This window comes from Taudactylus pleione, unplaced genomic scaffold, assembly GCF_031769625.1.
Source record: "Taudactylus pleione unplaced genomic scaffold, aTauple2 ptg000037l, whole genome shotgun sequence".
NCBI lineage: Eukaryota > Metazoa > Chordata > Amphibia > Anura > Myobatrachidae > Taudactylus > Taudactylus pleione.
In genome coordinates, this window is record NW_028284439.1 from 1,194,777 (window position 1) to 1,217,158 (window position 22,382).

General features: G+C 47.1%; 1 protein-coding gene across 2 annotated transcripts in view; it reads left to right on the plus strand.

Annotated features, from left to right (window-relative positions):
• The window catches only part of LOC148538693 (uncharacterized), a 54,498-nt gene that overhangs the window by 16,889 nt on the left and 15,227 nt on the right, over positions 1-22,382 (plus strand). The window lies entirely within an intron of this gene.

The window sequence follows — 22,382 nt, forward strand, 5'->3', positions numbered from 1 at the left end:
ATACCAAGCCAGGCACGTCTACATTTGGGAGGTGCCATATTACAGCCACTTAATACAGCGCTTTCCAGGTGGAAAATAAAACCACTCGTGTGACACTTGTAAGAATATTTCCAGTTGCTGAAGACATCCTTATCCATGTAAAATAAAATCTAAATATAAAAAGGTAATAAGTTGTACATAGAGATGTGTCCTCCTCATACACCTAGCTTCAGTACACCATGCGGTGCGAGATACCTGGTGCGAGTGAGCAGGGTCCTGTACAACTCAACTTTTTCACCTGATTGTGCATCTTAGTCGCACGTGATGTGACAAAACAGTTTCATGAGACTGCACTGATTAATTTGATATGCAACACTTATATTGTCTGTGTGCAACTGAGTCTGAATCTGTACAATGGAACTTAGGGCCGAATTCAATTAACCGCAAAAAAGTAGCGTCTGACGAAAAGCGAATTTAATTCGCGTCATTTGCCTATTCTGATACAATGTTTTCTCAATGTGCGTCCCTGCTTTTTCAATTGTAAAACATGAAAACGCGGATAGGCAAATTTTTACAAAGCAAAACTAGCGAAAAGGACATCTTTTTTGGGGGAAATCAGTCTGTACCCCATAAAAAGCTTCAGTGACCCTGAGAATCAATATAAAATAGTAGTAGTAGCCCTAATAAAAGTGAACAGCCCTTTGCAACAAAATATTTGCATATGTGTGGATAAATGGTTCTGAAAAATAAGTACCGTAGTTAAATTTAGGGTACCTGAAAATGGGAACTAGTATATTTTGATATTTCTAAAATGAAGATAAAAAAAGCCCTCAAAAATTCACCTGCTGCAGCCTCCTGCAATCTCAGAAACACATGTCTCATCCATATAGGCCCCCAAACACCAGGCCCCCACTTTTTACCCATTTTAAAACACTCTTTAAATTTTCGCCCCAAAAATGAAATGTCTTTTTTGGGTTGAATTAAGATATATTTTTGTAATTTTTTAAGACAAATTAGTTATTGGGGGAGGGGGGTGTCCAAAGGGTTCTGAACCAAGTCTCCACATTTGTACCCCAAAAATATGGATTTTGCACTTCTTTTCTCCTGCCTTTTGCTGGATAAACTTTTTTGCCAGTTTTTGCCTACGCAGTTGTCGCCTAGACAAAAACTCAGGGCAATTGAATACGGCGATACTCGAAACAGGCAAAAAGCGTAAATGTGCAAAAACTTTTCTCCAAATGGCACTTTTCACAGCTAATTGGATTCGGCCCTTAGGACCTGATTCAGACCCGCTCGCTAGATGCGGCCGCTCGCTCCCAGTGTATGGAAATTCAGCTAAAGTGACGTCAAGGCATCAGCTCGCACAGCAAGACATAAGCACGCCCACTATGTCTTGGCAAGCGATCACTTTGTGTTTATAGATGCCCACCAGCCTGTCTTTAGCCGCCCACTTGTGTACGTCATCTCCAGTAAGTATATACAACCATCAGAACACCGGGAGCCATCGGATCTGCCCGCAGCGCTTGCCTGTACCCTACCGCAAGCACTACGAGCAGTTCAGTGTAAAAATCAACCAGGTGACGTGTACTATGATGCTGCCTGTTAATTATGCACACCTCTGAATTGGCGTTAAAACACTCTGGCACGCCAGCGTCCACAACTCCACTCCCCAGATACTACTGCCCTGCCCCTGTTACCACCCACAAATGGACTCTCCAGTCACTCATTCCACTGGGCAGTCATGGCAGGACGAGCGAGCACATTCCAATCGCTCGTACTCAGGGCCGGATTTACCATTATTCAACATAGGCACCCGCCTAGGGCCCGTCGGGTTTCAAGGGACCCGTTGCCGGGCCCCCCTACCCCTCGAAATCCTGCCCTGGAGTGAACCTGTTCAGCTGTGCTATGCCTGTGATCGAAGTTGAACTGCTGCTGCTGGCATACAAAGCAGCATCAGCATCATGGTCCAGGGCCCTGCCCCTAGCCAGCCCATTTTAACCAATCCCGAAGCAGTCTACACTGCTGTAGCCAGCCCTCCCCCACAGTGTAGCAAGCAGCCCCCCCCACCCCCGCAGCATAGCGAGCAGCCTTCCGCGCCCCCCCCTCCGCAGTATAGGAATCAGCCTTCCCCCCTCCGCACTGCAACCTTCAGTCTCCCCCGCAGTATTGCAAACAGCCTTCCGTCCCCCCTCCGCAGTGTAGGTAGCAGCCTTCCCCGCCCTCCGCACTGCAGCCTTCCACCGCCCCCCCCCCGCAATATGGCAGGCAGCCTTCTGCCGCGCCCCCCCCTCCGCAGTATAGCAGGCAGCCTAAGCCGCGCACGCGCACAGTATAGCGGGCGGCCTAAGCCGCGCCTCCCCCTCCGCAGTATAGCGGGCAGCCTACCCCCCCCCCTCCTCCGCAGTACGAAATGTAGCCTTCCGCCGCTCCCCCCTGCAGTGTAGCAGACAGCCTTCCTCCGGCATCGATCACCTTCCCCCTTCACCTCTTCTTGTGTGTGTATATATACTGTAAATATTGTATGTATGTATATATATATATATATACACTGAGTCTACCTCTGTTCTTTCCCCTTTTCCTTCTCTAACCATGTTTTTCCCCTTTTCCTTCTCCCTATGTTTGTCCTCCATATACTCCTGTCTACCTCTGTTTTACCCCCATTCCTCCTGTCTTCCACTTTGTCCTCCATATCCCATTCTACATTGCAGGCTTGCAAAAGAAGGGCCTTGGCCGTTCACTTAAAAATTGTGTGTGTGCGTCCATGCGTGTGTGCAAGTGGCATTAATCTGTGTCATATTTGATGTTTTTGCCTTGCTTTTGTGTGTATTTGATTACAGTAATAATAACTGCATATATTACAGTAGTGTCACTGAAGCAAGTTAAACATATATACAAAGATGTGTGTATATAATTTGATGTGTGTATTTTGCTCCAGCGACACCTACTGTGATATATGCACAGCATTGTTTGAGGGTGGGGGGCCCCAAGCCGGTAACTTGCCTAGGGCCCCATGAGGTCTAAATCCGGCTCTGCTCGTACTAGTTTGCGCACGTGCACTGCAAACTACACGCATGCGCACATTAGCGAACATTGTCTGCAACGAGCGGCCGCTTCCTAGCGAGCAGCTCTTAATCAGACCCTTAGTGTGAAAAAAGCCCCGTAGCACTTTGTACACAGACTCAGACTCAGTCACACACAGATGTACATATCAAATGTATCAGTGCAGCTACAGTGGCTCTAGCGTCCTCTTCCAGGTCATAGTGGTCATATGTGCAGCAGTTACGATGGAGACATCAGAGGAGTGGTGTTCCAATTAGTAATATTCCCCTATCTCTAATCCCTACCCCAATCCTTCCCCTTGTGCCTAACCCTAAACCCTCCTCCCTGAAGCCTAACCCTACCCTCCACCCGCAGCCTAACCCTACCCTCCTTTTGCAGCCTAACCATACCTTCCTCCCGCAGCCTAAACCTACCTTCCTCCTGCATCCTAATCCTACACTCTTCCTACAGCCTAACCCTACCTTCCTTCTGCAGCATAACCCTACCCTCCTTCTACAGTCTAACCCTACCCTCCTCCCGCATCCTAACCCTACCTTCCTCCTGCAGCCTATCCTTACCCTCCTTCTACAGCCTAACCCTACCCTCCTCCCGCATCCTAACCCTACCTTCCTCCTGCAGCCTATCCCTACCCTCCTCCCACAGCCTAAACTTACCCTCCTCCCGCATCCTCCCGCATCCTAACCCTACCCTCCTCCCACAGCCTATCCCTACCCTCATGCCGTCATTCTAATGTCACTGTCGACCACGTCACTGGATCCCCGTGTACACACATTGGTCTAAGGGCCTGATTCAGACCTACTCGCAAGCGCTATGCGCTCGCAAGCGGGTCGATGGTTGTTCATTGCGCATGTGCGGCTTGCGCAATGCGCGTGCGCAAGCCCCGCAGCGTGAGAGAAATTCTCTCGCTCCAGGGCTCGCTACAAACGGGGTAGCTGTCGATGTTGATCGACAGCTCATCCCCTTTTGTAGGCGGGGTGGGGGGTGTTTGCACAAACGGAGGCGTTCAGGAACGCCTTCCATTTGTGGGCGGCCCTACTGACATCACGAGTGATGTCAGTAGTGAGCTTCTGGCTCTATTAGAGCCGGAAGCTCACTGGGGCTTGTGGCAGATGAGACCCTACCACAAGGGTCTCGTCGCAAGCCCGATGGTCGCGATGGTCGCGACCATCACCTGGCCGCTCGCAAAAGCTGTGGGTGGTCACCCACAGCTTAGCGAGCGGTCAGGAGGCCGGGTAAAGAAAAAAAAGCGGCCACCCTGATTCAGAACGAGCACTCGCTTTTTGCGAGCGGCTCTGAATTAGGGGTCTGATTCAGAGCCGGACGCTATTTGCGCTCGCTCGTTCAGGAAAAAGGGGTGGCTATTCAAATGAACCGTTCGCTCTTTGCAGTCTGTTCACGCCTCTAGGTCTGAACTAGCGAACTAAACATGCGGTCGTTTTTTGGAAAACTACGCCCCCTGGCCGCTCGCATCCTACGTCATGTCCGCTATTTATTAGATTAATCGAGTACATCGACCAGCGTATGAACTGCTCGCTATTCTTGTGGTTGGTTTTTCCTACCGCAATCTTGCGAGCAGTTCTGACTATAAAATAACCCAGTGACGTGGTCAATGACGCTGCTGTATTAATTATGCACACCCTTAAAACGCCCGTTTTGACCTTTAAGCACGCCTGCGTTCGGATCTCCACTCCCCGTTTTCAAGCACCTTCCCCCGTTACCACCCACATATGCCTCCTCCTGTCACTCAAAATAGCAGGCATTCGCTATTTAGCGAACAAACGATTTTCGGCCGCACTGACTGGTTCGTGCATGCATATTATGATCCGTACGCATGCACAGTTGTGCAAACATCGCTCGGAACGAACGAGCGCCTGCATACGAGCGGCTCTGAATCAGGCCCTAGGTCCTAAGTTATCAACTGTCTCACTAGGGATATTGTTTTGAATTAATTTAAATCAACACAAATATAATTTATATAAGGGAGAACTTGATGTACAGTATCTGTGTCTTTGGGGCCTATTCATCGAAACATAATTATATAATGTGATAATTATGGTTTGAACTCGCTGCGAGTTCAAACACAGTTTAGTTGGCATGTATCATGTTTTCTGCCCTAAGCTATCACTTCCGAAAACTGCCGTTTCTACGAAGAAGTGTTTCGGAAGTGAGAGACTTTTCTCCTGCACCAGGTCAGTTTTCATTGCTTGTCTTCAAGCTGCTCATGTGCAGCTTGTAAATAGGCTGTGAAGAGACACTCCTTCCCCCTCCGATCTGCATGTCCGCCCACCCACCAACCCTACCGGTGTCTGGCTCCCCCCATCCTTGCTGCAGCAGCTGAAGCCTGTGCCCCCCACCTCAGACCTGCAGCCCTAATTAGGTCCTCCGCCGCCGCTGCTGTGCGATGTTCAACACTGCCCCCATCCTCCGCAACGCTGCCGCATCTGCCGTCGCTGTCAGATACCCCCAACCCCCCCCCCCCGGTCAGACCTGCTGCCCCGTGTGGGTCCATCGCTGCCGCTGCTGTGCACTCTCCTGGTCATGGCTCACAGAAGGACTGCTCTGGGAGCCAGTAGAGAGCTTTATTGAGGTAAGAGGACACAGCAGAGATGGAACTTATCAGATCCCTCTGCTGTATCGGATACTGTATGCCATCTCAGGGTGGCGACAGTATAACTGTCAAAAAAATGCCCTTTTCGCTACTTGATGAATTACATAATTTCCACATCCCCATACTAAAGTATGGGGACTGTGGAAATCATAGGAGGACAATTGTAACCAGGAGATATCTCTGATATCTTCTGCATTACATGTTTGATAAATAACACTGAATAGACCCCTTTGTCACTATGGGCCTGATTCAGAGTCGGATGCAGAAAGGCTGTATTTGCTGGCAGCCGCAGAAGCCTGATTTACTACCATAATGCTAATGCCAGAATCTGTATAGCTAATGCAGAATCTGTGCATCTCCAAGTGGGAAGCTGTGCCACTCACTGTATTTACACCAACGGCTGCAACTATCATCCTTAGCATTGGCACTTGTACCAGCAGGGCAGGGCCGGCTAAAGGCATGTTCGACCAGTGCGGTCAAAAAGGGGCGTCGCCCCATAGAGGGCGCATCCCTCCAAGCCATTCCTGATTTCAGCGGGACAGTCCCGTTTTTCGGGCACTGTTCCACCTGCGGGCGGTCGGGATCCATTCAGTGCAGGGAGAGAGCTGGGGGCGGCCCAGCTACTGACATTAAATGGGAGGCATGCCCCTTTTTTACCCGGCCCGGTGCGACTCTTGGCGCGCCTGTGTTCCATCCCCCTACTGGGTGCATGAGATCATCAGAAACAGGCTTCCATACTTTGTACACTTGACTCAGAATAGCACGGAACTGCCACGATACTCATACAAGTCAGAATAATTCTAATTGCACTGTCGCCACCCAGTTTCTGGACCGAAACACCCAGTGCATGGAAAGACAGTTCCAGCCAAGTTTCACCAAACTATGAATAGGACGGAGATATGCAAAAATGCGTAAATTGGCACCTGCGCAAGCACTGTATGCTAAAACACCCCATTTGCGTCTGCACACAGAGGCCCTGATTCAGAGACGGATGCCTCCTGGCCACTTGCATAGCTGTGGGTGACCACCCACAGCTATTGCGAGCGGCCAGGTTGATGGTCGCGATGGTCCAGACAATCGCGACCATCGGGCTTGCGACGAGACCCTTGTGGTAGGGTCTCGTGGCCGCAAGCCCCAGAGAGCTTCTGGCTCTAATAGAGCCAGAAGCTCTACCACGGACATCACTGGTGATGTCAGTGGGGCCGCCCCCAAACAGGCCAGCCACCCCCCCTGCCTGCCTACCAAATGGGGCGAGCTGTCAATCACCTTCGACAGCTCGCCCCCTTTGGTGCGAGACCCGGAGCGACGGAGCACCCGTCGCTAGCCGGGTCTCGCGCATGCGCACGATGGAGCTGGCTCTGTCGTGCCCATGCCCAGTGGGCAAACATCGGCCTGCTTGCGACCAGGTCTGAATCAGGCCCAGAGATCTGTCTGTCTCAGTCAGCCCCCTTGTAATACTATTTTTTTTTTTTAGTGTTATTAATTCTATTTCACAAGTGACCTGCTTACACATTCAGCTCCTCTTTATCATTAGTGAAGATACCACACATTTCATAAACTACTATTTTCTTTTTAAATAGCACTATACCTTTAACTGGAATACTGTTACATTTTTAATGAAACTATCCTACAGCATCCACTTTGCTTAAACAGCATTCCTGGTTACTGTATTACATTTTCACAGCTCTGCTCCTTCAACTTTGTAGAGCCTTGGGATCTGAACACTGAACAGTTTTTCCTGTGGCTCCTCCTTTACTGTACTACAGAACAGCAGGTGCTGAAATGCTACTTATAAAATAACGAGCAAAAAAAAGTGTCCTTGATTGCACTGCATTGTCAGATGCATATAAAACAGGAATACAGTACTTACCTGTTAAAAAGACAGCTTTATAATGTGCTGTTTTTCTAACACACTTGTAAATGTTAAAGTGATTTTTATTTTGGGGGATTCTGATACTGTATAAAATCATATAAACAATAGAAGGAAGATCGGTACTCCCCGAAAATATGTTAAACTATGATGCCATTCAATAGTAGCAAATAGGTAAAGTTATAATATGATACCAATGGCAGCAGCACTCAAATCAAGTCATTTAGACAAAAGTCAGGAATGCAATTCCAACATTGCAATGATTTGGTCTGATATATATACAGTGGCAAAGAGGGTTCTTTGCCATGTTCTGCTATAAAGAACATGACTCATTCCCTGGAACAAAGAATAGATAGGGGTAAAGGTGTTGCTGTTCCCTGCTGGACCTTTAAAACAGCTGCAAAAGTGTGAAGCCTAAAGGATTGTGTGATTCAGGGAGAAGGTGCTCCTGATGCTGAATTAGTTGGGCAGGTGATAGAGAGCTGGTAATGTTAGCTTAGTATTAGGGAGCCATATGCTGTTCAGGAAATGTGATGATTTAACATCATCAGTAAAAGCCATCTGACAAGCGCAACTGCTATCATTCATGTTTCTTTGTAAGGAGAACCATAATACTAACATATGCTGTATATATATTAGGAACCCACCCCAGTCCCCTGAATGTCACCACAACCCCTTGCATCTCACCCCTGCCCATTTGCATCCAGTGTCACTACAACCCCACTGCTGCTGCCCTATGGCCACTGGGATGTGCTGGGAAGGGCAGGAGGATTATGGACAAGAGATTTGTATTGTAGCTACCATAAACATTAACAGCAGCATGTCCCCGGGGCTGGGGCACCTGTACATATTTCCACAGCCTCCATGTACACTCTTCCCAAGTTGCCAAACATGGTGATGAGCAATGTCTTCTTTGCACAATGTACCCTGTATTTCCTGGCCTTCCTGTTGAGCTTCCCTGCCTTGGTACCCCTGTTTGAGAACAACATTAACTTCCATGGGTGGTGCCTCCTGTTCACCAAGGGCATGTGGCTGAGCGGGAACATCACGCTGGACAGGAGAAGTGGTGGCCAGAGTCCGTCTGCAGGTTCAGTGTAGGGATGGTTTTTGGAATACAGTGGTTACTAACCATTGATGTTTTTGTTCGATTGTAGTGTTTTTGCCTTTTGATGGTGGTAGTCCAATGTTTGTTACTGTAACCCCCCTTTTTACCACTAAAGGGTCACCAGGTTACTAACACCTCTATTACTCCTAATGTACCCACCCTTAACCTCTCTCTAAGTGGTGTACCATTATTTTATCAGTGCCTCCACCCAAGTATTGGTTGTCGGTATGGGTCTACTTGGGAAAACCCATAGAATATATATAGGACTTGCCTATGTAAGCCCAAGGATACACTCAAGTATTAATATTACTCCCTATAGTGTAGTGTGTAGAAGGGGCATGTTAGTTGAAAACAATATTATAACACAAAGACATCTGTTCCTTATACTTTTTGGATGCTTACATCACACCTCCAGGTAAGTAAACACAATTACATATAGATATAACGTTCTTTATATTGACGAAATTCCAAGTAAATAAGAATATACATTCATCTCATTATATGACATAACAGTGTACTGTGTTGTATATTGACATACATATGTTTATCTGAACAATGCAGTAACATCATGCATAAATAATAACAATATATCAATATAGATTTCCTCCTAAATACTAAGTTCTAAAAGTCCGGTTGCAGTTCCTGTGGATCTCTGCTATCAGAAGCCAAAACTGAATAGTTACTTTACTGTGTGATCAAATGTCAATATACCAGTTTTCAGCTTTGTCTGAATAAGTGCAGTAAACTGTTCTCTCCCCCACCTCTTTAGTCAGTCTGGTATTAATGAGAGAGTATTAGAGATATAGTACATGAGGCTAGTAACTGCAGGTAACACGGCCTGCTATTGGTGTGACTGCACAGCTTTTTCTGCATCCTGTAAGGGCACAAGTTATGGTTACTCACAGCCGATGACTGGTTCTTTCCAGGGAGATAGACGGCTTTATGACCACGTCAGCGTTTAGTGCCTGCCCCGGCAGGACACTAGTCTGCTTCACTGACAGGGGCTGTGTGCACACAGGCTCTCCAGCTGCTTGTGCAGGGATGATTGCTGATAGCCTCACCCCATCAGCTGCAGTGTCTCCCTCTCCCCCGGCTCTGTCATAGCCTGCCACCAAGCAGGCAGCCCTCCTGTCACTGGACAGTAGCCAGAACTTCCGGAGCTGCCTCCCCGCTGATGTGGCGGCTGACGCCGGGACTTCCTGCGTGGCTCCTAGCCACTTCCACTCATGCTGCCTAGTCCACGTCCCACAACGCTGCCTCTTTGGCATCATCAGGTAGGCAGGGTGGGTGCCACTGTTCCACCTTCTTCCCCAGCTCCGGCTGGGCTCCATCTCCGGCTCTGCCCCCCTGCGCCCGGCAGCATATAGCCGCTCACTGGCTGCCCGGGTCACAGGAGGGCAGGCACTGGAGGGAGGGATCAGCAGACTGCCTCTCAACTGCTGCTAACCACTGTTATATCTCCTCCCTCTCACCGGATCCTATTTTCCTGACAGGAACCAATTCACTCCCATCTATATTACTCCGCCCCCTTCTGCAACTATCACCAATGTCTGTGAAATGTATATCTGCAGCATGAAGCACCAAAGTCCACTGACATCATAGATATCTTACATGCACAGGGTACATACATTTCCACATATTTACTTATATTTATATCACATCACATCTATCCCTACAGTATATATAACATTTACCTCATAAATGGCATTTTTCTGTAAATAGATGAATGAAAATATATACCTGTTTCAATTGTATATATGAATTATCTCCGTAACCCTAACCAGGGTTACATTACCATTGAATAGAATGGTGTTTTTTTTTTAATTTCTGTTAGTTATGCCTCCCCTGGCTCCTTCCTGGCTACTGTGACTGCATCCTGGTATCTTCATAGGTTCATTGGAGGCTATCTCTCACTCTCTGTCTGCCTCAGACATGATCCTGCTTACTCCCTGGCTCCCTCCTCTCTCTAAGAGGCTGCTAAGCAACAGGGCACATTGCTAGCTCTGGTTGGATCTCGCTTTGCTGTTTCAGCACCATAGGCAGCTACTCTGCTTCAGCTTGGTGTAAGATTAGATTTTTACCTGCAGGTGATAGTATCCTAACCCTGTTGGAATGCCGGCATTGGGATTCTGGGCCTGATTCAGAGCCGCTGGTAAGCGGCCGCTCGTTCGCTCCGAGCGATGTTCGCACAACTGCACATGCATATGGGTTGTAATACGCATGCGTGAACCAGTCATTGCGGTCGGAAATTGTGTGCTCGCAAAATAGCGAATGCCTGCTAATTTGAGTGACAGAATGAGGCGTTTGTGGGTGGTAACAGGGGAAGGTGCTTTAGCACGCCCACTATGTCTTGACGTGTGATCGCTTTGTGTATGCAGACACCCACCAGCCAGTCTAAAGATGCCCACTTGCGCACGTCAACAGACCGCAAAGAGCGAGCGCTCTATTTAAATATCCGGCCCCTTTTTCTGAACAAGCGAGCGCAAATAGCGTCCAGCTCTGAATCAGGCCCTCTGTCCGCCAGGATCCTGAGCTCCGGCAACCCATACCAAACCCCTTGCATATATAATCACTTTGAACCTTGGGCTCGATTTAGACCCGCTTGCTAGATGCGTTCGCTCACTCAATGTGTATTCAAATTCGGCAAGGCAGGCGATTGCTTGGCAAGGCATTAGCACGCCCACTATGTCTTGACGTGTGATCGCTTTGTGTATGCAGACACCCACCAGCCAGTCTAAAGATGCCCACTTGCGCACGTCATCTCCAGGAAGTGTATGTAACTAGAGCCAGAGAGAGCATTGGCGCCGCCCCCCTCTCCCAATTTTTTAAATAGGGACATACGATGCTGCACATGAAAAAGGGCCATGGCTTCATGGGGAAGAGCCAGGGAAGAGATAGGGGCAGCTAGGAGATGCTGGGGATAAAAGAAGAGGAAGCTACAAGTGAGAATGATAATATACAGGAAAATTGACAGGCCTGAACAGCGACCCCTGCCCTGCGGTGCCCTGTGCCATGGCACAGGTTGCAATACCCTAGTTACGGCCGTGTGTGTAACCATCGGTACATCAAGAACCATCGGAAACGAATGCAGCGCTTGTGGTTGACTATACTCTACCGCGAGCACTTCAGTGTGAAATACTACCAAGGGACGTGCACTATGATGCTGCCTGTTAATTATGCACGCCTCTGAAACGGCATTAAGATGCTCAGGCACGCCTGCGTTCGCGCCTCCACTCCCCCATTTCTAGTGGCCAGTCCCTGTCACCACCCACAAACGGTTTCTCCTGTCACTCATTTTACAGGGCTGTCTATGGATGGCGAGCGTACGCTTCCCGATCGCTCACACTGGTTCGTGCACGTGCACTGTGATGCATACACATGCGCAGATTGCAAAAATCGGCTGGCTGCGTGCGAACACTTCCTAGAGAGCGGGTCTGAATCGGGCCCCTTATTCTATTTCTACTGTGTATTCACTAATAATTCAGCTTGTGTTTTGCTGCATTAGGTACAAAACTATTGAAGAAAAAAAAGATTTTTATTGACTCTGCAAATCACTTGCTGAAACCAGCGTCTAAAACACACTGTACTCAAATCTAGCAAGAGCTGAAATCTTGTGCACAGTAAACTATATGACAGTGTAATGAAAAGAATGACTCTTTTGTTTCAGTTCATAGAAAATTACCAGTTGCTAATTTGTTTTGTCAACAGTTTTATAGTTCATTACATCCAAGGTTGTGAACTATTTATGAGCTAATATACAAGCCTTTCAGGATGTTCTTATGTTATACAGAAGGTTAGGGAAACCATCATATCATGTGACCAGTTTTGTGAAAGGGTAGTTTTATACACTATTTCTTAGGGCTAGTTGCTTAGATTTGAAATAGACTACAATATGTGTAGCTTTAGTGACTGGCAGAGAATTCTGAGAGGTGAAGTTCAAAAATAGCTTAAATCTCTAACCTTGATCTGTAAACCTAGGAAGTATATTCAGTAAATTTGCCTGACCAATTTAAAAGGGCAATAATATTAATTGCTAAACAAGCCTGATTTTGCATTTAATATTATTGCCCTTTTAAATCCGGCTGGCAAAGCCACTGAAAATTTGGGGTTTTCAAAGAACCACAGCTTAGTAAATATACCCCTGCCTTTACATTTAGGGACATTTTGATAACTGATGCACAGGAAAATTGCATTGCAGGCCACACTATTGCTTTCAGTTTCAAATCCCTACTATGAAAATGACTGAATCTGATTGGATACATTTTCACTAGTTTTCGTGACTCTCTCTATTAAGCAGTGTGTGCACTGAGAGCTTGTCCAATACATAAAATTGGAAACAAGGTTTATACTCATAAGCTCACCAGCTGGTTGATAATTAATTTATTCAAAGTGTCTCTCTTAGTAGAGGCAATCCTCCGATAGTAGTAGTTAGATGGTTAAGATCTTAACATTTGTATGCTCACCGGCTGGGTCTTTTTGATATAACAGAGTTTCCCAATAGCAGGGTGTAATCTTGAAATACTGGCAAGTGTGCTATCTACTTGGGTGCTGCTATTATGAGGCCTGCAGTGCCTCTCACCTCCCCGCTTCCAATCAACAGTAATGGGGGATGTGGCACGCTACACCAGCTCGGTTCTCCAGTACTCACAGGGAGAACCTCCCTTCTGTCTCGGGTCTCCACAAGCGGGGAATGTACAATACGTTGTGCTGGCTGGAGTCTCTGATCCTCGCTCTGGCTGACTGTTTGTGCATCTGATAAGTCTCCCCACCTCCGATCACTGAGAACTAGGAGATCTGTATAGCATGCTGTCCCGGCCGGGGACTCTGGTATTCAGAGTCCCCGGCTGGTTACCTTTACACTAGATCCGTCTCCAGATGGATTCGCAAAGGAGCACAATACCGTTGGGAGCTTCCGTCTCTAGCTAGATACTTCGTATACAGCAGAAGGATAATGGGCAGTATCCCCGATGGTATACGTTTAGGATGACGGTGGCGCAATACCGACCGCCGTCTTCCTGACTCCTCAATCCCGGCTAGGGTTAAATGACAGGCGTCTAAAATCTAGATGCCTGTCATTATCCCTACGATGGGAGACCGGCACCCGGCATCCCGATCGAAGGGATGCCGGGCGCCGTGAGCGGACACCCGCGGGGGGGGGGGAGGGTTAGGTTTAGGGCTTCCGGGGGGACTTAGGGTTAGGCACCCCCCGTGGGGGTTAGGGTTAGGCTAGGGGAAGGGGGGGTTAGCGTTGGGCACCCCCCCGGGGGACTTAGGTTTAGGCAGCGGGAAATGGGGGTATTAGGGTTAGGCACTTGGGGGGGGAGGTTAGGGTTAGGCACCCCTAAGGGAGGGTTAGGGGGTAGGTTAGGTTAGTTAGTACTTACCTGGGGACGATCGGGATTTCCAGCGCTGTCGGGCTGCCGCGATCTCTTCCTCTGTCGGCCTGAAGCTGCCGGGATTCGAGCTACCGATTCCATCCCTGATCTACGCATTTTGCTCTTATCTAAGAGCTTTTTTAAAAATAATGAACTACTACTATCGGAGGATTGCCTCTACTAAGAGAGACACTTTGTATAAATTAACTAGCTACCAGATGGTGAGCTTATCAGTATAAACCTTGTTTCTAATTTTATGTATAGTATTGGAAAATGTTTAAATATAATAAATGTTTATTCGGAGTAATCCAAAATGATCTAAGTAATACAGCATTTCTAATATATTGAGCATTTCAGTTAATATTTTAAACAATTTGCATGCATTAATCAGAGTATTGTGAATAAATACTTTAATACTAAAGGAAGCCTTTATGTCAATCAATCAAACATATTATTTGATACATTATTTGTGACTCTTGCACAGTTCACTGGGGGGTTATCTATTCCCTGTGTGTATGTATAGATTGTATACACATTTGGTAGAACTGGAAATTTTACTTTGATAGGGAATTATATACCTATTATAGGTTTAGAGATTACAAACAGTACAAAATAAGTTGGCTCTATGTATATAATGACTATGGGGTCTATTTACTAAGCAGTGTTAGGAGACAGAGCGAAAAGTGATAAGAAAGTGAGAAGGTACCAGCCAATCATCTCCCAACTGCCTTTTTTCAAACACAGCCTGTGAGATGAAAGTTGGGAGCTGATCGGCTGGCACCTTATCACTTTCTTATCACTTTTCACTCTGTCTCCTAACTCTGTTTAGTAAATAGACCCCTATGGGCTCCATTTACTAACGAGTTCTACTTGCAGTGATAATTTTCATTATGGTTCACTGCGTTATTTTTCATTTTTTAATGTGTATTTATTAAAACACATCCTAGGTGCGAGCGCTAAAGAAGATTGCCCCTGTCAGCGCTATTTTTCTTATGCAGATAGCGCTGGTGATTTTTTTTCTCTCCAACTTCTATTCCTTGCACATGTGCAGTGAGGGTGAAGTCCAGCGCATGCACAGTGGTGGGGCAGGGTGTGGGCCTCCCGCCGGCTAACTGCATGGATGCACTGTACAACTACGACTACTGCTGGGCAGCGGCAGCAACCTTCCTTCTCAGTCCAGCACACGGTGTTGTTTGCTGGGCTGAGGAGGAAGGCTGCTGCCGCTGTCTTGCAGGGATGGAGACAGCCGAGTGCTGCTGCAGGAGGGTGGAAGGGGGGGCCGCCGGCTACTGATGGAGGGAGGGCGCCGGCTGATGTGCACTCTACGGGGGGGAGGGAGAGAGAGAGGGGGGTCAGGTGCCGGGTGCTGTACCCTAAACGGGAGGTGGGGGTGTAGAGAGAGAGGGGGCGTATGCTGGGTGCTGTACACTGATTGGACGGGATGGACCACAGCGCTTGTGAGCGCTGTTTATCAGAAGCCAGCACCTGGCGAGTTCATTTAAGGAAAACGAATGGTAAGTTATCATTACCGTTCGTTAGTAAATAAAGGTTGCCATTTGTTCTCATGATAAAACGCTAACAAATAGCGCTATTATGCCCAAACCCTAAACGTGCATTACTAAATAGGATGAAGTGTTGTTTATCATGTGCAACGAGTTTTAACAGCTGAAACTCAGTTGTAAATGGAGCCCTATGTCTCTAGTGGCACAGGTGTGCAGAGAATAAAGGAATATATATACTGTATAATGCACACTGTAAGGTGGTTTTTGACCTATTTGTGATTCAAGTGATACTCACCTATTGTGGTAACATTTATGGACCACTCAACAGGAGCACTTAGGGCCTGATTCAGAGCCAGACGCAATTAGCGCTCGCTCGTCCTGAAAATAGGGGTGGCTATTCAAATGAACCGTTCGCTGTTTGCGGTCTGTTCACGCCTCTAGGTCTGAACGAGCGAACAAAACTTGCGGTCGTTTTTTGGGAAACTACGCCCCCTGGCCGCTCGCATCCTATGTCATGTCCGCTATTTATTAGATTAATCGAGTACATAGAACAGGGTATGAGCTGCTCGCTATTCTTGTGGTCGGTTTTTGCTACCACAATTTTGTGAGCAGTTCTGGCTATAAAATAACCCAGTGACGTGGTTAATGACGCTGCTGTTTTAATTATGCACACCCATAAAACGCCCGTTTTGACCTTTAAGCACACCTGCGTTCTGATTTCCACTCCCCGTTTTCAAGCACCTTCCCCTGTTACCACCCACATACGCCTCATTCTGTCACTCAAATTATCAGGCATTCGCTATTTTGCGAGCACATGAATTTCGACCGCACTGACTGGTTCGCGCATGCGTATAACAATCCGTACGCATGCGCAGTTGGCCAAACATCGCTCGGAGCGAACGAGCTGCTGCTTACGAGTGGCTCTGAATCAGGCCCTTAGGGCCTGATTCAGAGCCGGACGCAATTAGCGCTCACTCGTCCTGAAAATAGGGGTGGCTATTCAAATGAACCGTTCGCTGTTTGCGGTCTGTTCACGCCTCTATGTCTGAATGAGCGAATAAAACTTGCGGTCGTTTTTTGGGAAACTACGCCCCCTGGCCGCTCGCATCCTACGTCATGTCCGCTATTTATTAGATTAATCGAGTACATCGAACAGGGTATGAACTGCTCGCTATTCTTGTGGTCGGTTTTTGCTACCACAATTTTGTGAGCAGTTCTGGCTATAAAATAACCCAGTGACGTGGTTAATGACGCTGCTGTTTTAATTATGCACACCCATAAAATGCCCGTTTTGACCTTTAAGCACGCCTGCGTTCTGATTTCCACTCCCCGTTTTCAAGCACCTTCCCCTGTTACCACCCACATACGCCTCATTCTGTCACTCAAATTATCAGGCATTCGCTATTTTGCGAGCACATGAATTTCGACCGCACTGACTGGTTCGCGCATGCGTATAATGATCCGTACGCATGCACAGTTGGCCAAACATCGCTCGGAGCGAACGAGCTGCCGCTTACGAGTGGCTCTGAATAAGGCCCTTAGTTTTCTATAGCTTTCACAACTGATTGTGTATTGTTGTTACACTCTCTGATGAAGCGGGCAGTACACCCATGAAACACATGTCAAGTGTTTCTTTGGAATCGCTGCTATTTTGCCAATTTGTACAGATTTGTTTTTACTGACTTTGATTCCAAAATACAGTAAATGAATGTTGTACTAGTGCTGCTGTAGGAATTTATTGTAGTAGGCAGATGTAGTAATAGAACTTCTGATTACTGGGTGTATCCCAACCTTTCTTATACCAACTTCTGATCTCACCAAAAGAGGTATCACTTGAATATATTCCCTTTTATTCTCGGTACACCTATGCCACAAGAGATATTGATGGAAATGTATCAAGCCTTCTAAACAGTAGATATAGTTAGAAGCTGACTGGTTGATATGGGTAACTTCTACACTTTATCTCTCCAATATTTAATAAATCTCCCCCTTAGTATCAGTTTTAGTGGTGTGGGCATTACTGTTGCTAGGGTTGGATTTGTGAGGCTAAAGGCGCACATCCACTAGGCGATGGGTTAACGACAGTATGATTACAACATTGTAACCGTACCGTCGTTCCCCATCCCCTGCAGTGCCTACACTGAATAATTGATCGTTCAGTGTAGGCACCCTCCCTCATCCCAGAACATGGTCAATCTGTCGTTATCAGCAGATTGACCTGCATGTTCGGGCGATGATTGATATCGGAAATGACCAGCGGGAGCGCGCATCGCTGGTCGTTTTAGGCACTGCAGGAGGATGCGGATGAACGACGCGTCACGGCTTACAAGATGTTGTAATTCGATCCTGATCGTTTAAACCCATCGCCTAGTGGATGTCGCGCCTTTAGTCGCATGTCATGGGAACCAGGTTCTATGGGCCTAATTCAGAGATGTATGCAGAAGCGATGGTTTGTGTACATCTCTGATGGTGTGTGATATGCGCAGATGCCACACTGCACATGGTCATAGCTCATTCAGCAGCGTGAATTCCCTGGTCATCCCGCGTAACCTGAGAATTACTCAGATGACCGATGGTCACGCAGATGATTTAATGATGTATCTTCGGAAGCAGCAGCAGATCAGAATAGCCTTCAGGAGGTGTCTATTTACAGTACACAAGTCACCTCCTGCGGCATTAGCATATTATTGCACAGACACTGTTTACAAAGAGGCAAGTTCTATAGTTTGAAGTTATAAAACACTTCTTTATAGAAGTGTTTTACTTTACACAGTGTGGGACACACTGTAATATAATCTGTAATGTTTGTGTCTTAGTGTTTGTGTTTGGTGGAATATGCAGGGGCGGGCTGGGCCAGGGGTCAGTGCAGCATTTGGGATGGTACACTTTTAAGTATTTGGGACTGCTGACAGCCACTTGCTGCATGCACATGTCTGGCAGGCGGGAGACAGGCACAAGATGCTCCCAGTTGTGGATCCAGGGGAGATCTGTAATTGATTAAATTGAAGAAGGAGGGAGACTGTATACCGTATTTGTAATTCAGGGAGGACAGAGGATTACCAGAGCTGGGTTATGATTGTAATGAGAGAGGAGGGAAGGTTGCCAGAGCTGGGGTATGATTGTAATTGAGGGAAGAAGGAGGATTGCTAGAGCTGGGGTGTGATTGTAATGAGGGAGGAGGAAGGATTGCCAGAGCTGGGGTATGATCGTAATTGAGGGAGGAAGGAAGGTTACCAGTGTTGGGATATAATTGTATTTGAGGGGGGATTGTCAGAGCTGGGGTATGATTGTAATTGAGGGAGGAGGGAAGGTGGCCAGAGCTGGGGTGTGATTGTAATGAGGGAGGAGGGAGGATTGCCAGAGCTGGGGTATGATTGTAATTGAGGGAGAAGGGAAGGTTGCCAGAGCTGGGGTGTGATTGTAATGAGGGAGGAGGGAGGATTGCCAGAGCTGGGGTATGATTGTAATTGAGGGAGGAGGGAAGGTTGCCAGAGCTGGGGTGTGATTGTAATGAGAGAGGAGGGAAGGTTGCCAGAGCTGGGGTATGATTGTATTTGAGGGAGGAGGGAGGGTTGCCAGGGCTGGGGTATGATTGTAATGAGGGATGAGGGAGGGTTGCTAGAGCTGGGGTATGATTGTAATGAGGGAAGAGGGAGGGTTGCCAGAGCTGGGGTATGATTGTAATGAGGGAGGAGGGAGGGTTGCCAGAGCTGGGGTATGACACACTCAAATGGAACTTTATTTTACAGTTAGTTACTCCTCTCCAACCATAAGTGGAGATACGCTTGAAATGCGTATGACTCTGCATCACTTGCCCTGCTCCAGGGCCAGATTAAGGTTTGTGCAGGCCCCAGAGCAACTAACTTCTGTGGGCCCTTACCAATAAAATTGTCAATATGATAAACTGGTGATGTTATTAAAAAGTATAATGTGTAAATACTCCCAGCACTACAAATGTAGTGGTTCCAGTTCACATTATGCCACACAGAAACCCCAGTTCACATATGCCATGGTGCCATCATACTCGTGATGTAGCTATGTGTTTGGGCTGTGTCATGGGCTGTGTCATGGGCGATATCCCCAGCAGCCCGGTTGTAATTGGGCACTGTCCTTCTCTGATAGAAAGCCAGGGCCACTTGATTGCATTTCCACCCCAGATTAAAACTTGCCAGTCACTTCCTGTGTGTAGCAAGTGGGTAACACTGAGTGATTGTGGTACCATTGTCAATCCCCTTTGCACCATCCATACAGCTAATCCTCCATGTGCTGACTACTTCACCAACCCTCACATTATTGCCCACCACACTCTGCACCGATTCCATTTCTTGCAAAGATTGCAGTGATCCCACTGCCAGGTTAGCATGGCACCTGTGATGGGTGGGGCTTAGCACATCTCCATTGCGGGCAGAATTAGCGCCACATAGATGTTCGGCTCTATATGGCACTGGTCAGGGGGTGGATGCAGCAAGTGGGCATGTCTAGGTCTTGTTTTGATGCTAAGGGAGAAAAAAGTAGAGCGTAACATACATTCAAAGGGATGCAGAGACTTATGATAATATGAGTGAAAAACAAATTGTGACTGTGCAGTTGCTGGGTGCATCCTTGCACTGGATCAGTAGCTGCATCTATGGTTATTTGTTTATACATTGACAGAGAGAGGATTTGTTACTTACCAGACAGGAAGCTACTTCTTTGCAGAGCAGGTGCTGACTGGCCAAATAAACTAGGGCATATTCCGGGGCATACACTTAGGCATTCATGTTTGACTTTAGGCTAAATACTAGTAGCAGCCCTTCCTTGTTGTGGATCTTTGCATCAAAATGTGCAATGACTGGAATACTCACTTTGTGCTTTTTTGGAAGCAACAATCGGACGCACCATCAAAACTTGCTCCAGCCCCATGCTGTGCAGAATCTCCATCAGAACATGACAGTTATTAAGAGCCTGACATGTTCACAGCTGCTCTCTCAATAGTGGCTGCGAGAATATGGAAGTGCTGAACTCAGCCTTCCCTTTGTGTGAAACGATGCCATGGAATGTATGAGCAGTGATACTTTCAGGCTGTGTGGTCCATGCATTTGTGATGGAGATTGTAAACACACCAACATTGACACAACATCGGTTGCATCATCAACATTTGCGGTAGCCAGGGCCGTAACTAGGGTAGTGTGGCCTGTGCCATGGCACAGGGCACCGCAGGGCAGGGGGTGCTGTTTGGGCCTGTCAGTTTTCCTGTTTATTATCATTCTCACTTGTAGCTTCCTCTTCTTTTATCCCCAGTGTCTCCTCGCTGCCCCAGGAGTACCCCTATATCTTCCCTGGCCCTTCCCCATGAGGCCATGGCCCTTTTTCACGTGCACTATTTTATGTCCCTATTTAAAAATGGGTGGGCGGCGCCAATGCTCTCTCTGGTACAGGGCACCAAAAAGTCTAGTTACGGCTCTGGCGGTAGTCTAGGGTCTACTCTAGCTACTCTCCTCTAGTGCAACTAAACATGACCTCTGAAGCATTGTATTTGCGATTGGGCACACAGCAGCGTTACCAGACTCGCCCGTGACACGCCTATAACACACCCTTTTTGCAATCGCCTTAGGTCACCTCCCAGTCTCCACCCTAATGTGCCCAGGAACACAAACCCCTTCTCTAGTGTTAGTGATACCACACGCAATTGGAAATGGCACAGGACATCTGAGTTCATGTGTGTGCAGTAAGGGATTTCTGGATTTTTAGAGCATATGAGGTAGCAAAACATCGCTCATCTGCGTAAACATCTCTGAATCAGGCCCTAAGTGTCTGAGTTAGATACTAGTTATAAGACAGTGGATCTCTATGAGACTAAATAGCCACCTCCCAGTCACCGCCCAGGAATGCCCAATACATTTCTGAGACCATGCATCTCAATTAGTCTTACGACTCTATGTGCTCACACCACTGGACGCATGCGCTGTGTGACTTTTTAGTGACTTACATGCAGTTGGAAAACATTGACCATTTGTGTGAGTAAGAGGTATATTTACTAAGCCTTGGAAAGAGATAAAGTGGATGGAGATAAAGGGCCTGATTCATTACGCATCACATTTGTGATTGCAATAGCGATTACGCACGCAGTCTCACTGCGATAGTATGCTAATCCACTGTGATAGCTATGCCATCACAGCACATCATAAGGACGCCCCGCTTTACCTTACACACATCCGTAATCCTAAGCAAGACTGCAAAACCATTGGTAAAATCGAGTACCATCGCAGCCTCACACACACTTGCACAAGCTCTGACCTTACTCAGGAATTGCTAATTTTGTTGTACAATGTGAGTACACAAGCAGCGTGGGGCATTCAAGTGGATAATTAATGCACACCAAAAAATTAAGGCCAAAAACCCCAAAATCTCAGGATGTCTGAAAGGCGAATAAGGGGGATTTTGCAAGATTCTGTAAACTGGAAGAGAATAATGTCATTATTAAACACCAGTCAGTGAAATGTAACAGCTTTGTGAAATAATTAATATCCAATTTATGTATATTCCTTTATAATGCACATATGGAAACATAGACACATTCAGTTCTTTATGATTAATTACATAATATCAGGAAAAACCCAACAGTTCCTTGTGATGTCACATTTTTCTTTATTCTGTTTGTAAATTTGAATTCTTTAGTTTTTTGGCTTGTTCTCTCTCTCTGTCTCTCTCTCTGTCTCTCTCTTTCCCTCTCTCCTAATGTTCCAGCTATGTGATCTAGCCGACGCTGGGCTGTGTGATTGTGTCTCCCTGGCTCTGCTACCTATATGTGCTGCACTGCCAGGAATTGCAATGAGAGCGGCCCGTGGGATTGTGTCTGGTTACACACAGTAACACTGAGATACACAAAGCACAGCCTGGGATC